Consider the following 15,320-nt stretch of genomic DNA (forward strand, 5'->3'; position numbering starts at 1 on the left):
CTCTGTGTCTGAAAATGCATGAGATATGCCAGTTTGTTTGTGTTCCGTGTTAAATGCTTTCTGTTTTGCGATTCGCTCAATAAATTTCGATTTAACAGGGTTTCTGAGGTAACTTCCAGCAGCAAAAATTCTCAGCAGAGGATCTGGGAAAATTTCGCAGAGTATGGTCAGTCGGAGCTAAAGTAAGGAAGTCGTTCGTTTCTGCAGTGTTTCACAATACTACCTCTCCCGTGAGCAATCGAACAGACTAAATGTTTGTGCCACAGACTGCGATGGCAAACTCCGCTAAAAAGTAATCCTTTAAAGCCGGTAACATGACGTAATTGGGGTACATCGTGGAAAAAGATACTTCGGTGGACCTCATCCGTGCTCACCACATCGCCAAAATTAAACAAGTCCCGTTCCCCAGCATTTGGCCCCAATCCCTCTAAACGCATCATATCCAGAAACTCACCCAATTACCTTTGCAATTTTCTGAGTGTAATAGCCTCCTCCACTTCCTCTGGTAGATCATTCCAAACACGCACAACCTTCTTTGTGGGAAATGTGCCTCAGGTCCTTTGTCACTTTCAGCCCAATCACCTTAAAGCTATGCTCTCGAGTTTTCAACTCACACCAACTTGGGTAAAACTCAGTTAACCACCCTTCCATAAGGTCATGTTGCAGCTGTTACGCTGCAGGGAAAGTCGTCCAAGCCTATTCCACCTCGCCCTACGGTACAAACATCGACGACAGCTTTGTCTATATTTTGTTATCAATTTAACGTGTCTTTTTTTTTACGTTTTCAAGATGTCAATTACGCTGGACAACAACGAGCTATTGGAAACAAAAAGGTGAAACGTAGAACGGATTCAACTTTCAGTGTTGGACGCCATTGAGTCGCAGCACTGCCGACTCCGGCTTGTTTCTGTAGTGTAGTGGTCATCACGTTCGCCTCACACGCGAAAGGTCCCCAGTTCGAAACTGGGCAGAAACTGCTTTGTTCTTCAACTGCAGCCTTTTACATGGACAAGAGCTGAGCTTTCTTGCATGCTTTCCCATCTGCAAACCTGCCTTCGAATTTCCTTGAACAAATCTGCTCTGGTAGTGAAATGTAATGCAATTCCATTTCATTACAGTGCAAAGCGTTGTTAAGTTTTTCTCCAACCTGGTTCTGATCATATGCCATTCTGTTGGAGAGTGTAGTTACCGCCTTCTGATCCTTCCACGAAAAGCAGTACCGCATTTGCCTTCCTTGCGCAGGCGGCTCGGTTCAAAGACAGGAAAGAAGCAGATGCTCTGGTGTCACAGCGCACCACGAATTCCTGAACTTGTCTGTTTGTCAAATGTACCCCAAGGTCGTCTCAGAAAGACCTCATTTGGAAGCTGTCAATCGTGATTCAACGTGCGAGAATTGGCACCAGATATCCTGAATCATGTTTTGGAGCAATTCGCACGTTAGTGGCTCATTCAATCAGCAACAGCAATGAAAGAAATTGCACTCTCAGAGGAACCTTTCGACTTGCGCATTCCTGGCGTCGCTAGTATTAAGGTCCGCCCCGAGATCTAAGTCATGTTGGAACTGAAACGGAGGAATCGACAGAGAGGCTACAGAATGACATCGCATCCATTTGGTTTTCTTTAAATTACTGACGAGCAGGAAAATGTAAACGGGGAGGGCGAGTGGAGAAGTGAGGCAGTTGCAGCTCTGGTGAAATTCCTTCTTTGTGATTCACTCAGCAACCAGAGACGTGAAGGTGACTCAGGCGTGAAAGCTCTTCACATCGAGAACAAAAAGCACTCAAGGGCAGTTAGCACCTCTTCCGGAGTGGGGGGTGCGGTGAGGTAATTACCTTGTGACTTCTGTTACGATGTTCAGAAACTGCCGTTTTGATTGAGGTGAACAGAAACTGCATTTCTAAAAAGCACCATGGAATTTAACAAAATTTATCGAGTCGCTTGTCGTCGATTCCCACATAGGTTTCCAACGCAGTTGGTATCCATGTGGCTCATGTCCAGGTGTGAACATCTCTGCAGCACATTGCACGGTTAAGGTAAAAGGCAAGGAAAGTCGCTTCTAGAACTGGCTCCGAGGTCAGAGCATCCTCACAATGTGATCTGTCGTTCTCGGATTGTAATGTTACCTCCGGTTTTCGGGTGGAGAACATTCTTTGGGACTCTTATTCTGAAAAAAAAAAACAGACACAGTGACTGAAACTATGCTGCACGGTATGATGTGGATTACGGCCTGCTCAGGTTTGTGCATTTTCCCTGTAGTCCGGTGTGTTTGGTGTTCCGTGTAAACGTGAAAGTCGTCCTGTTTCGAGCAATGGGTGAAATCATTTAGCAAAGCGAGATTCGAAATTGCAGTAATGTCAAGCAGCTCATGGTTATTTGACCAAATCATAAGCGAACCCATATTCTTAAGCACTCACAGATACATTTGTAGCTGAAAAGAGTCTGAGAAGATAGACTCAGTTTACCATTGATTTTTGTCTGGATTGATGGGCTATCAATATCTGCTGCGAAATTGACATTGTAGCTGTGCCAGTCCGAGAGGACATCCCAGCAGCTGTGCGAGTCCGAGAGGAATCATGGAACCCTTATCATGTGACTTTGCATCTGTTGTTATGCAGGAGCACAATTGGAAATACAAGAAAATAAGAAGGCGCGGCCGGCTGGTGGTGTGGCCGAGCGGTCTAAGGCGCTGGATCCAGGTTCCAGTCTCGAAAGGGGCGTGGGTTCGAATCCCACCACTGCCATTTCTGCTGATCAACTCCAACGCTGCAGCTTGTTAAAATGCTGTTTCGGTGCCCACTGTATATTGATGTTGAAAACAAAAGTAAAAGGGGTTTGCTTCCCAGGGAACTAACTGTGGTGTGGGATACTGCCCAATATTTCAAAATGTCTCTACTGTCATGATCGTGTTCGCCTCCCGCTCGGAAAATCGCAAACAGTTCTGCCATCCCAGGCAAGTTGAGCTTTTTGAAAGAGTCGTTTGGAAATGCCCTGTTGTTAGTTGTGAGATTACTTTATGACTCATGCCCTCGGACTGTATCACATTTAGCATTCATGCATCTCTGTGTCTGAAAATGCATGAGATATGCCAGTTTGTTTGTGTTCCGTGTTAAATGCTTTCTGTTTTGCGATTCGCTCAATACATTTCGATTTAACAGGGTTTCTGAGGTAACTTCCAGCAGCAAAAATTCTCAGCAGAGGATCTGGGAAAATTTCGCAGAGTATGGTCAGTCGGAGCTAAAGTAAGGAAGTCGTTCGTTTCTGCAGTGTTTCACAATACTACCTCTCCCGTGAGCAATCGAACAGACTAAATGTTTGTGCCACAGACTGCGATGGCAAACTCCGCTAAAAAGTAATCCTTTAAAGCCGGTAACATGACGTAATTGGGGTACATCGTGGAAAAAGATACTTCGGTGGACCTCATCCGTGCTCACCACATCGCCAAAATTAAACAAGTCCCGTTCCCCAGCATTTGGCCCCAATCCCTCTAAACGCATCATATCCAGAAACTCACCCGATTACCTTTGCAATTTTCTGAGTGTAATAGCCTCCTCCACTTCCTCTGGTAGATCATTCCAAACACGCACAACCTTCTTTGTGGGAAATGTGCCTCAGGTCCTTTGTCACTTTCAGCCCAATCACCTTAAAGCTATGCTCTCGAGTTTTCAACTCACACCAACTTGGGTAAAACTCAGTTAACCACCCTTCCATAAGGTCATGTTGCAGCTGTTACGCTGCAGGGAAAGTCGTCCAAGCCTATTCCACCTCGCCCTACGGTACAAACATCGACGACAGCTTTGTCTATATTTTGTCATCAATTTAACGTGTCTTTTTTTTTACGTTTTCAAGATGTCAATTACGCTGGACAACAACGAGCTATTGGAAACAAAAAGGTGAAACGTAGAACGGATTCAACTTTCAGTGTTGGACGCCATTGAGTCGCAGCACTGCCGACTCCGGCTTGTTTCTGTAGTGTAGTGGTCATCACGTTCGCCTCACACGCGAAAGGTCCCCAGTTCGAAACTGGGCAGAAACTGCTTTGTTCTTCAACTGCAGCCTTTTACATGGACAAGAGCTGAGCTTTCTTGCATGCTTTCCCATCTGCAAACCTGCCTTCGAATTTCCTTGAACAAATCTGCTCTGGTAGTGAAATGTAATGCAATTCCATTTCATTACAGTACAAAGCGTTGTTAAGTTTTTCTCCAACCTGGTTCTGATCATATGCCATTCTGTTGGAGAGTGTAGTTACCGCCTTCTGATCCTTCCACGAAAAGCAGTACCGCATTTGCCTTCCTTGCGCAGGCGGCTCGGTTCAAAGACAGGAAAGAAGCAGATGCTCTGGTGTCACAGCGCACCACGAATTCCTGAACTTGTCTGTTTGTCAAATGTACCCCAAGGTCGTCTCAGAAAGACCTCATTTGGAAGCTGTCAATCGTGATTCAACGTGCGAGAATTGGCACCAGATATCCTGAATCATGTTTTGGAGCAATTCGCACGTTAGTGGCTCATTCAATCAGCAACAGCAATGAAAGAAATTGCACTCTCAGAGGAACCTTTCGATTTGCGCATTCATAGCGTCGCTAGTATTAAGGTCCGCCCCGAGATCTAAGTCATGTTGGAACTGAAACGGAGGAATCGACAGAGAGGCTACAGAATGACATCGCATCCATTTGGTTTTCTTTAAATTACTGACGAGCAGGAAAATGTAAACGGGGAGGGCGAGTGGAGAAGTGAGGCAGTTGCAGCTCTGGTGAAATTCCTTCTTTGTGATTCACTCAGCAACCAGAGACGTGAAGGTGACTCAGGCGTGAAAGCTCTTCACATCGAGAACAAAAAGCACTCAAGGGCAGTTAGCACCTCTTCCGGAGTGGGGGGTGCGGTGAGGTAATTACCTTGTGACTTCTGTTACTATGTTCAGAAACTGCCGTTTTGATTGAGGTGAACAGAAACTGCATTTCTAAAAAGCACCATGGAATTTAACAAAATTTATCGAGTCGCTTGTCGTCGATTCCCACATAGGTTTCCAACGCAGTTGGTATCCATGTGGCTCATGTCCAGGTGTGAACATCTCTGCAGCACATTGCACGGTTAAGGTAAAAGGCAAGGAAAGTCGCTTCTAGAACTGGCTCCGAGGTCAGAGCATCCTCACAATGTGATCTGTCGTTCTCGGATTGTAATGTTACCTCCGGTTTTCGGGTGGAGAACATTCTTTGGGACTCTTATTCTGAAAAAAAAAAAAGACACAGTGACTGAAACTATGCTGCACGGTATGATGTGGATTACGGCCTGCTCAGGTTTGTGCATTTTCCCTGTAGTCCGGTGTGTTTGGTGTTCCGTGTAAACGTGAAAGTCGTCCTGTTTCGAGCAATGGGTGAAATCATTTAGCAAAGCGAGATTCGAAATTGCAGTAATGTCAAGCAGCTCATGGTTATTTGACCAAATCATAAGCGAACCCATATTCTTAAGCACTCACAGATACATTTGTAGCTGAAAAGAGTCTGAGAAGATAGACTCAGTTTACCATTGATTTTTGTCTGGATTGATGGGCTATCAATATCTGCTGCGAAATTGACATTGTAGCTGTGCCAGTCCGAGAGGACATCCCAGCAGCTGTGCGAGTCCGAGAGGAATCATGGAACCCTTATCATGTGACTTTGCATCTGTTGTTATGCAGGAGCACAATTGGAAATACAAGAAAATAAGAAGGCGCGGCCGGCTGGTAGTGTGGCCGAGCGGTCTAAGGCGCTGGATCCAGGTTCCAGTCTCGAAAGGGGCGTGGGTTCGAATCCCACCACTGCCATTTCTGCTGATCAACTCCAACGCTGCAGCTTGTTAAAATGCTGTTTCGGTGCCCACTGTCTATTGATGTTGAAAACAAAAGTAAAAGGGGTTTGCTTCCCAGGGAACTAACTGTGGTGTGGGATACTGCCAAATATTTCAAAATGTCTCTACTGTCATGATCGTGTTCGCCTCCCGCTCGGAAAATCGCAAACAGTTCTGCCATCCCAGGCAAGTTGAGCTTTTTGAAAGAGTCGTTTGGAAATGCCCTGTTGTTAGTTGTGAGATTACTTTATGACTCATGCCCTCGGACTGTATCACATTTAGCATTCATGCATCTCTGTGTCTGAAAATGCATGAGATATGCCAGTTTGTTTGTGTTCCGTGTTAAATGCTTTCTGTTTTGCGATTCGCTCAATACATTTCGATTTAACAGGGTTTCTGAGGTAACTTCCAGCAGCAAAAATTCTCAGCAGAGGACCTGGGAAAATTTCGCAGAGTATGGTCAGTCGGAGCTAAAGTAAGGAAGTCGTTCGTTTCTGCAGTGTTTCACAATACTACCTCTCCCGAGAGCAATCGAACAGACTAAATGTTTGTGCCACAGACTGCGATGGCAAACTCCGCTAAAAAGTAATCCTTTAAAGCCGGTAACATGACGTAATTGGGGTACATCGTGGAAAAAGATACTTCGGTGGACCTCATCCGTGCTCACCACATCGCCAAAATTAAACAAGTCCCGTTCCCCAGCATTTGGCCCCAATCCCTCTAAACGCATCATATCCAGAAACTCACCCAATTACCTTTGCAATTTTCTGAGTGTAATAGCCTCCTCCACTTCCTCTGGTAGATCATTCCAAACACGCACAACCTTCTTTGTGGGAAATGTGCCTCAGGTCCTTTGTCACTTTCAGCCCAATCACCTTAAAGCTATGCTCTCGAGTTTTCAACTCACACCAACTTGGGTAAAACTCAGTTAACCACCCTTCCATAAGGTCATGTTGCAGCTGTTACGCTGCAGGGAAAGTCGTCCAAGCCTATTCCACCTCGCCCTACGGTACAAACATCGACGACAGCTTTGTCTATATTTTGTCATCAATTTAACGTGTCTTTTTTTTTACGTTTTCAAGATGTCAATTACGCTGGACAACAACGAGCTATTGGAAACAAAAAGGTGAAACGTAGAACGGATTCAACTTTCAGTGTTGGACGCCATTGAGTCGCAGCACTGCCGACTCCGGCTTGTTTCTGTAGTGTAGTGGTCATCACGTTCGCCTCACACGCGAAAGGTCCCCAGTTCGAAACTGGGCAGAAACTGCTTTGTTCTTCAACTGCAGCCTTTTACATGGACAAGAGCTGAGCTTTCTTGCATGCTTTCCCATCTGCAAACCTGCCTTCGAATTTCCTTGAACAAATCTGCTCTGGTAGTGAAATGTAATGCAATTCCATTTCATTACAGTGCAAAGCGTTGTTAAGTTTTTCTCCAACCTGGTTCTGATCATATGCCATTCTGTTGGAGAGTGTAGTTACCGCCTTCTGATCCTTCCACGAAAAGCAGTACCGCATTTGCCTTCCTTGCGCAGGCGGCTCGGTTCAAAGACAGGAAAGAAGCAGATGCTCTGGTGTCACAGCGCACCACGAATTCCTGAACTTGTCTGTTTGTCAAATGTACCCCAAGGTCGTCTCAGAAAGACCTCATTTGGAAGCTGTCAATCGTGATTCAACGTGCGAGAATTGGCACCAGATATCCTGAATCATGTTTTGGAGCAATTCGCACGTTAGTGGCTCATTCAATCAGCAACAGCAATGAAAGAAATTGCACTCTCAGAGGAACCTTTCGATTTGCGCATTCATAGCGTCGCTAGTATTAAGGTCCGCCCCGAGATCTAAGTCATGTTGGAACTGAAACGGAGGAATCGACAGAGAGGCTACAGAATGACATCGCATCCATTTGGTTTTCTTTAAATTACTGACGAGCAGGAAAATGTAAACGGGGAGGGCGAGTGGAGAAGTGAGGCAGTTGCAGCTCTGGTGAAATTCCTTCTTTGTGATTCACTCAGCAACCAGAGACGTGAAGGTGACTCAGGCGTGAAAGCTCTTCACATCGAGAACAAAAAGCACTCAAGGGCAGTTAGCACCTCTTCCGGAGTGGGGGGTGCGGTGAGGTAATTACCTTGTGACTTCTGTTACTATGTTCAGAAACTGCCGTTTTGATTGAGGTGAACAGAAACTGCATTTCTAAAAAGCACCATGGAATTTAACAAAATTTATCGAGTCGCTTGTCGTCGATTCCCACATAGGTTTCCAACGCAGTTGGTATCCATGTGGCTCATGTCCAGGTGTGAACATCTCTGCAGCACATTGCACGGTTAAGGTAAAAGGCAAGGAAAGTCGCTTCTAGAACTGGCTCCGAGGTCAGAGCATCCTCACAATGTGATCTGTCGTTCTCGGATTGTAATGTTACCTCCGGTTTTCGGGTGGAGAACATTCTTTGGGACTCTTATTCTGAAAAAAAAAACAGACACAGTGACTGAAACTATGCTGCACGGTATGATGTGGATTACGGCCTGCTCAGGTTTGTGCATTTTCCCTGTAGTCCGGTGTGTTTGGTGTTCCGTGTAAACGTGAAAGTCGTCCTGTTTCGAGCAATGGGTGAAATCATTTAGCAAAGCGAGATTCGAAATTGCAGTAATGTCAAGCAGCTCATGGTTATTTGACCAAATCATAAGCGAACCCATATTCTTAAGCACTCACAGATACATTTGTAGCTGAAAAGAGTCTGAGAAGATAGACTCAGTTTACCATTGATTTTTGTCTGGATTGATGGGCTATCAATATCTGCTGCGAAATTGACATTGTAGCTGTGCCAGTCCGAGAGGACATCCCAGCAGCTGTGCGAGTCCGAGAGGAATCATGGAACCCTTATCATGTGACTTTGCATCTGTTGTTATGCAGGAGCACAATTGGAAATACAAGAAAATAAGAAGGCGCGGCCGGCTGGTAGTGTGGCCGAGCGGTCTAAGGCGCTGGATCCAGGTTCCAGTCTCGAAAGGGGCGTGGGTTCGAATCCCACCACTGCCATTTCTGCTGATCAACTCCAACGCTGCAGCTTGTTAAAATGCTGTTTCGGTGCCCACTGTCTATTGATGTTGAAAACAAAAGTAAAAGGGGTTTGCTTCCCAGGGAACTAACTGTGGTGTGGGATACTGCCAAATATTTCAAAATGTCTCTACTGTCATGATCGTGTTCGCCTCCCGCTCGGAAAATCGCAAACAGTTCTGCCATCCCAGGCAAGTTGAGCTTTTTGAAAGAGTCGTTTGGAAATGCCCTGTTGTTAGTTGTGAGATTACTTTATGACTCATGCCCTCGGACTGTATCACATTTAGCATTCATGCATCTCTGTGTCTGAAAATGCATGAGATATGCCAGTTTGTTTGTGTTCCGTGTTAAATGCTTTCTGTTTTGCGATTCGCTCAATACATTTCGATTTAACAGGGTTTCTGAGGTAACTTCCAGCAGCAAAAATTCTCAGCAGAGGACCTGGGAAAATTTCGCAGAGTATGGTCAGTCGGAGCTAAAGTAAGGAAGTCGTTCGTTTCTGCAGTGTTTCACAATACTACCTCTCCCGAGAGCAATCGAACAGACTAAATGTTTGTGCCACAGACTGCGATGGCAAACTCCGCTAAAAAGTAATCCTTTAAAGCCGGTAACATGACGTAATTGGGGTACATCGTGGAAAAAGATACTTCGGTGGACCTCATCCGTGCTCACCACATCGCCAAAATTAAACAAGTCCCGTTCCCCAGCATTTGGCCCCAATCCCTCTAAACGCATCATATCCAGAAACTCACCCAATTACCTTTGCAATTTTCTGAGTGTAATAGCCTCCTCCACTTCCTCTGGTAGATCATTCCAAACACGCACAACCTTCTTTGTGGGAAATGTGCCTCAGGTCCTTTGTCACTTTCAGCCCAATCACCTTAAAGCTATGCTCTCGAGTTTTCAACTCACACCAACTTGGGTAAAACTCAGTTAACCACCCTTCCATAAGGTCATGTTGCAGCTGTTACGCTGCAGGGAAAGTCGTCCAAGCCTATTCCACCTCGCCCTACGGTACAAACATCGACGACAGCTTTGTCTATATTTTGTCATCAATTTAACGTGTCTTTTTTTTTACGTTTTCAAGATGTCAATTACGCTGGACAACAACGAGCTATTGGAAACAAAAAGGTGAAACGTAGAACGGATTCAACTTTCAGTGTTGGACGCCATTGAGTCGCAGCACTGCCGACTCCGGCTTGTTTCTGTAGTGTAGTGGTCATCACGTTCGCCTCACACGCGAAAGGTCCCCAGTTCGAAACTGGGCAGAAACTGCTTTGTTCTTCAACTGCAGCCTTTTACATGGACAAGAGCTGAGCTTTCTTGCATGCTTTCCCATCTGCAAACCTGCCTTCGAATTTCCTTGAACAAATCTGCTCTGGTAGTGAAATGTAATGCAATTCCATTTCATTACAGTGCAAAGCGTTGTTAAGTTTTTCTCCAACCTGGTTCTGATCATATGCCATTCTGTTGGAGAGTGTAGTTACCGCCTTCTGATCCTTCCACGAAAAGCAGTACCGCATTTGCCTTCCTTGCGCAGGCGGCTCGGTTCAAAGACAGGAAAGAAGCAGATGCTCTGGTGTCACAGCGCACCACGAATTCCTGAACTTGTCTGTTTGTCAAATGTACCCCAAGGTCGTCTCAGAAAGACCTCATTTGGAAGCTGTCAATCGTGATTCAACGTGCGAGAATTGGCACCAGATATCCTGAATCATGTTTTGGAGCAATTCGCACGTTAGTGGCTCATTCAATCAGCAACAGCAATGAAAGAAATTGCACTCTCAGAGGAACCTTTCGACTTGCGCATTCCTGGCGTCGCTAGTATTAAGGTCCGCCCCGAGATCTAAGTCATGTTGGAACTGAAACGGAGGAATCGACAGAGAGGCTACAGAATGACATCGCATCCATTTGGTTTTCTTTAAATTACTGACGAGCAGGAAAATGTAAACGGGGAGGGCGAGTGGAGAAGTGAGGCAGTTGCAGCTCTGGTGAAATTCCTTCTTTGTGATTCACTCAGCAACCAGAGACGTGAAGGTGACTCAGGCGTGAAAGCTCTTCACATCGAGAACAAAAAGCACTCAAGGGCAGTTAGCACCTCTTCCGGAGTGGGGGGTGCGGTGAGGTAATTACCTTGTGACTTCTGTTACGATGTTCAGAAACTGCCGTTTTGATTGAGGTGAACAGAAACTGCATTTCTAAAAAGCACCATGGAATTTAACAAAATTTATCGAGTCGCTTGTCGTCGATTCCCACATAGGTTTCCAACGCAGTTGGTATCCATGTGGCTCATGTCCAGGTGTGAACATCTCTGCAGCACATTGCACGGTTAAGGTAAAAGGCAAGGAAAGTCGCTTCTAGAACTGGCTCCGAGGTCAGAGCATCCTCACAATGTGATCTGTCGTTCTCGGATTGTAATGTTACCTCCGGTTTTCGGGTGGAGAACATTCTTTGGGACTCTTATTCTGAAAAAAAAAAACAGACACAGTGACTGAAACTATGCTGCACGGTATGATGTGGATTACGGCCTGCTCAGGTTTGTGCATTTTCCCTGTAGTCCGGTGTGTTTGGTGTTCCGTGTAAACGTGAAAGTCGTCCTGTTTCGAGCAATGGGTGAAATCATTTAGCAAAGCGAGATTCGAAATTGCAGTAATGTCAAGCAGCTCATGGTTATTTGACCAAATCATAAGCGAACCCATATTCTTAAGCACTCACAGATACATTTGTAGCTGAAAAGAGTCTGAGAAGATAGACTCAGTTTACCATTGATTTTTGTCTGGATTGATGGGCTATCAATATCTGCTGCGAAATTGACATTGTAGCTGTGCCAGTCCGAGAGGACATCCCAGCAGCTGTGCGAGTCCGAGAGGAATCATGGAACCCTTATCATGTGACTTTGCATCTGTTGTTATGCAGGAGCACAATTGGAAATACAAGAAAATAAGAAGGCGCGGCCGGCTGGTGGTGTGGCCGAGCGGTCTAAGGCGCTGGATCCAGGTTCCAGTCTCGAAAGGGGCGTGGGTTCGAATCCCACCACTGCCATTTCTGCTGATCAACTCCAACGCTGCAGCTTGTTAAAATGCTGTTTCGGTGCCCACTGTATATTGATGTTGAAAACAAAAGTAAAAGGGGTTTGCTTCCCAGGGAACTAACTGTGGTGTGGGATACTGCCCAATATTTCAAAATGTCTCTACTGTCATGATCGTGTTCGCCTCCCGCTCGGAAAATCGCAAACAGTTCTGCCATCCCAGGCAAGTTGAGCTTTTTGAAAGAGTCGTTTGGAAATGCCCTGTTGTTAGTTGTGAGATTACTTTATGACTCATGCCCTCGGACTGTATCACATTTAGCATTCATGCATCTCTGTGTCTGAAAATGCATGAGATATGCCAGTTTGTTTGTGTTCCGTGTTAAATGCTTTCTGTTTTGCGATTCGCTCAATACATTTCGATTTAACAGGGTTTCTGAGGTAACTTCCAGCAGCAAAAATTCTCAGCAGAGGATCTGGGAAAATTTCGCAGAGTATGGTCAGTCGGAGCTAAAGTAAGGAAGTCGTTCGTTTCTGCAGTGTTTCACAATACTACCTCTCCCGTGAGCAATCGAACAGACTAAATGTTTGTGCCACAGACTGCGATGGCAAACTCCGCTAAAAAGTAATCCTTTAAAGCCGGTAACATGACGTAATTGGGGTACATCGTGGAAAAAGATACTTCGGTGGACCTCATCCGTGCTCACCACATCGCCAAAATTAAACAAGTCCCGTTCCCCAGCATTTGGCCCCAATCCCTCTAAACGCATCATATCCAGAAACTCACCCGATTACCTTTGCAATTTTCTGAGTGTAATAGCCTCCTCCACTTCCTCTGGTAGATCATTCCAAACACGCACAACCTTCTTTGTGGGAAATGTGCCTCAGGTCCTTTGTCACTTTCAGCCCAATCACCTTAAAGCTATGCTCTCGAGTTTTCAACTCACACCAACTTGGGTAAAACTCAGTTAACCACCCTTCCATAAGGTCATGTTGCAGCTGTTACGCTGCAGGGAAAGTCGTCCAAGCCTATTCCACCTCGCCCTACGGTACAAACATCGACGACAGCTTTGTCTATATTTTGTCATCAATTTAACGTGTCTTTTTTTTTACGTTTTCAAGATGTCAATTACGCTGGACAACAACGAGCTATTGGAAACAAAAAGGTGAAACGTAGAACGGATTCAACTTTCAGTGTTGGACGCCATTGAGTCGCAGCACTGCCGACTCCGGCTTGTTTCTGTAGTGTAGTGGTCATCACGTTCGCCTCACACGCGAAAGGTCCCCAGTTCGAAACTGGGCAGAAACTGCTTTGTTCTTCAACTGCAGCCTTTTACATGGACAAGAGCTGAGCTTTCTTGCATGCTTTCCCATCTGCAAACCTGCCTTCGAATTTCCTTGAACAAATCTGCTCTGGTAGTGAAATGTAATGCAATTCCATTTCATTACAGTACAAAGCGTTGTTAAGTTTTTCTCCAACCTGGTTCTGATCATATGCCATTCTGTTGGAGAGTGTAGTTACCGCCTTCTGATCCTTCCACGAAAAGCAGTACCGCATTTGCCTTCCTTGCGCAGGCGGCTCGGTTCAAAGACAGGAAAGAAGCAGATGCTCTGGTGTCACAGCGCACCACGAATTCCTGAACTTGTCTGTTTGTCAAATGTACCCCAAGGTCGTCTCAGAAAGACCTCATTTGGAAGCTGTCAATCGTGATTCAACGTGCGAGAATTGGCACCAGATATCCTGAATCATGTTTTGGAGCAATTCGCACGTTAGTGGCTCATTCAATCAGCAACAGCAATGAAAGAAATTGCACTCTCAGAGGAACCTTTCGATTTGCGCATTCATAGCGTCGCTAGTATTAAGGTCCGCCCCGAGATCTAAGTCATGTTGGAACTGAAACGGAGGAATCGACAGAGAGGCTACAGAATGACATCGCATCCATTTGGTTTTCTTTAAATTACTGACGAGCAGGAAAATGTAAACGGGGAGGGCGAGTGGAGAAGTGAGGCAGTTGCAGCTCTGGTGAAATTCCTTCTTTGTGATTCACTCAGCAACCAGAGACGTGAAGGTGACTCAGGCGTGAAAGCTCTTCACATCGAGAACAAAAAGCACTCAAGGGCAGTTAGCACCTCTTCCGGAGTGGGGGGTGCGGTGAGGTAATTACCTTGTGACTTCTGTTACTATGTTCAGAAACTGCCGTTTTGATTGAGGTGAACAGAAACTGCATTTCTAAAAAGCACCATGGAATTTAACAAAATTTATCGAGTCGCTTGTCGTCGATTCCCACATAGGTTTCCAACGCAGTTGGTATCCATGTGGCTCATGTCCAGGTGTGAACATCTCTGCAGCACATTGCACGGTTAAGGTAAAAGGCAAGGAAAGTCGCTTCTAGAACTGGCTCCGAGGTCAGAGCATCCTCACAATGTGATCTGTCGTTCTCGGATTGTAATGTTACCTCCGGTTTTCGGGTGGAGAACATTCTTTGGGACTCTTATTCTGAAAAAAAAAAAGACACAGTGACTGAAACTATGCTGCACGGTATGATGTGGATTACGGCCTGCTCAGGTTTGTGCATTTTCCCTGTAGTCCGGTGTGTTTGGTGTTCCGTGTAAACGTGAAAGTCGTCCTGTTTCGAGCAATGGGTGAAATCATTTAGCAAAGCGAGATTCGAAATTGCAGTAATGTCAAGCAGCTCATGGTTATTTGACCAAATCATAAGCGAACCCATATTCTTAAGCACTCACAGATACATTTGTAGCTGAAAAGAGTCTGAGAAGATAGACTCAGTTTACCATTGATTTTTGTCTGGATTGATGGGCTATCAATATCTGCTGCGAAATTGACATTGTAGCTGTGCCAGTCCGAGAGGACATCCCAGCAGCTGTGCGAGTCCGAGAGGAATCATGGAACCCTTATCATGTGACTTTGCATCTGTTGTTATGCAGGAGCACAATTGGAAATACAAGAAAATAAGAAGGCGCGGCCGGCTGGTAGTGTGGCCGAGCGGTCTAAGGCGCTGGATCCAGGTTCCAGTCTCGAAAGGGGCGTGGGTTCGAATCCCACCACTGCCATTTCTGCTGATCAACTCCAACGCTGCAGCTTGTTAAAATGCTGTTTCGGTGCCCACTGTCTATTGATGTTGAAAACAAAAGTAAAAGGGGTTTGCTTCCCAGGGAACTAACTGTGGTGTGGGATACTGCCCAATATTTCAAAATGTCTCTACTGTCATGATCGTGTTCGCCTCCCGCTCGGAAAATCGCAAACAGTTCTGCCATCCCAGGCAAGTTGAGCTTTTTGAAAGAGTCGTTTGGAAATGCCCTGTTGTTAGTTGTGAGATTACTTTATGACTCATGCCCTCGGACTGTATCACATTTAGCATTCATGCATCTCTGTGTCTGAAAATGCATGAGATATGCCAGTTTGTTT

General features: G+C 45.5%; 8 non-coding genes across 8 annotated transcripts; all 8 read left to right on the forward strand.

The window, feature by feature from the left end:
- Window positions 1–903: 903 nt before the first annotated feature.
- On the forward strand, window positions 904–976 carry trnav-cac (transfer RNA valine (anticodon CAC)). The gene has a single exon. It is a non-coding gene; the product is annotated as a tRNA-Val (tRNA).
- Window positions 977–3,960: 2,984 nt separating this feature from the next.
- On the forward strand, window positions 3,961–4,033 carry trnav-cac (transfer RNA valine (anticodon CAC)). The gene has a single exon. It is a non-coding gene; the product is annotated as a tRNA-Val (tRNA).
- A 1,682-nt stretch (window positions 4,034–5,715) lies between these two features.
- Window positions 5,716–5,797, forward strand: trnal-cag (transfer RNA leucine (anticodon CAG)). The gene has a single exon. It is a non-coding gene; the product is annotated as a tRNA-Leu (tRNA).
- Window positions 5,798–7,016: 1,219 nt separating this feature from the next.
- On the forward strand, window positions 7,017–7,089 carry trnav-cac (transfer RNA valine (anticodon CAC)). The gene has a single exon. It is a non-coding gene; the product is annotated as a tRNA-Val (tRNA).
- Window positions 7,090–8,771: 1,682 nt separating this feature from the next.
- trnal-cag (transfer RNA leucine (anticodon CAG)) lies at window positions 8,772–8,853 on the forward strand. The gene has a single exon. It is a non-coding gene; the product is annotated as a tRNA-Leu (tRNA).
- A 1,219-nt stretch (window positions 8,854–10,072) lies between these two features.
- Window positions 10,073–10,145, forward strand: trnav-cac (transfer RNA valine (anticodon CAC)). Its single transcript has one exon. It is a non-coding gene; the product is annotated as a tRNA-Val (tRNA).
- Window positions 10,146–13,129: 2,984 nt separating this feature from the next.
- trnav-cac (transfer RNA valine (anticodon CAC)) lies at window positions 13,130–13,202 on the forward strand. The gene has a single exon. It is a non-coding gene; the product is annotated as a tRNA-Val (tRNA).
- Window positions 13,203–14,883: 1,681 nt separating this feature from the next.
- Window positions 14,884–14,965, forward strand: trnal-cag (transfer RNA leucine (anticodon CAG)). The gene has a single exon. It is a non-coding gene; the product is annotated as a tRNA-Leu (tRNA).
- The last annotated feature ends 355 nt before the right edge of the window (window positions 14,966–15,320 follow it).

The sequence above is a fragment of the Chiloscyllium plagiosum genome, unplaced genomic scaffold (assembly GCF_037043375.1).
Source record: "Chiloscyllium plagiosum isolate Xiang-an unplaced genomic scaffold, Cpla_swu_hap1 HiC_scaffold_42, whole genome shotgun sequence".
NCBI lineage: Eukaryota > Metazoa > Chordata > Chondrichthyes > Orectolobiformes > Hemiscylliidae > Chiloscyllium > Chiloscyllium plagiosum.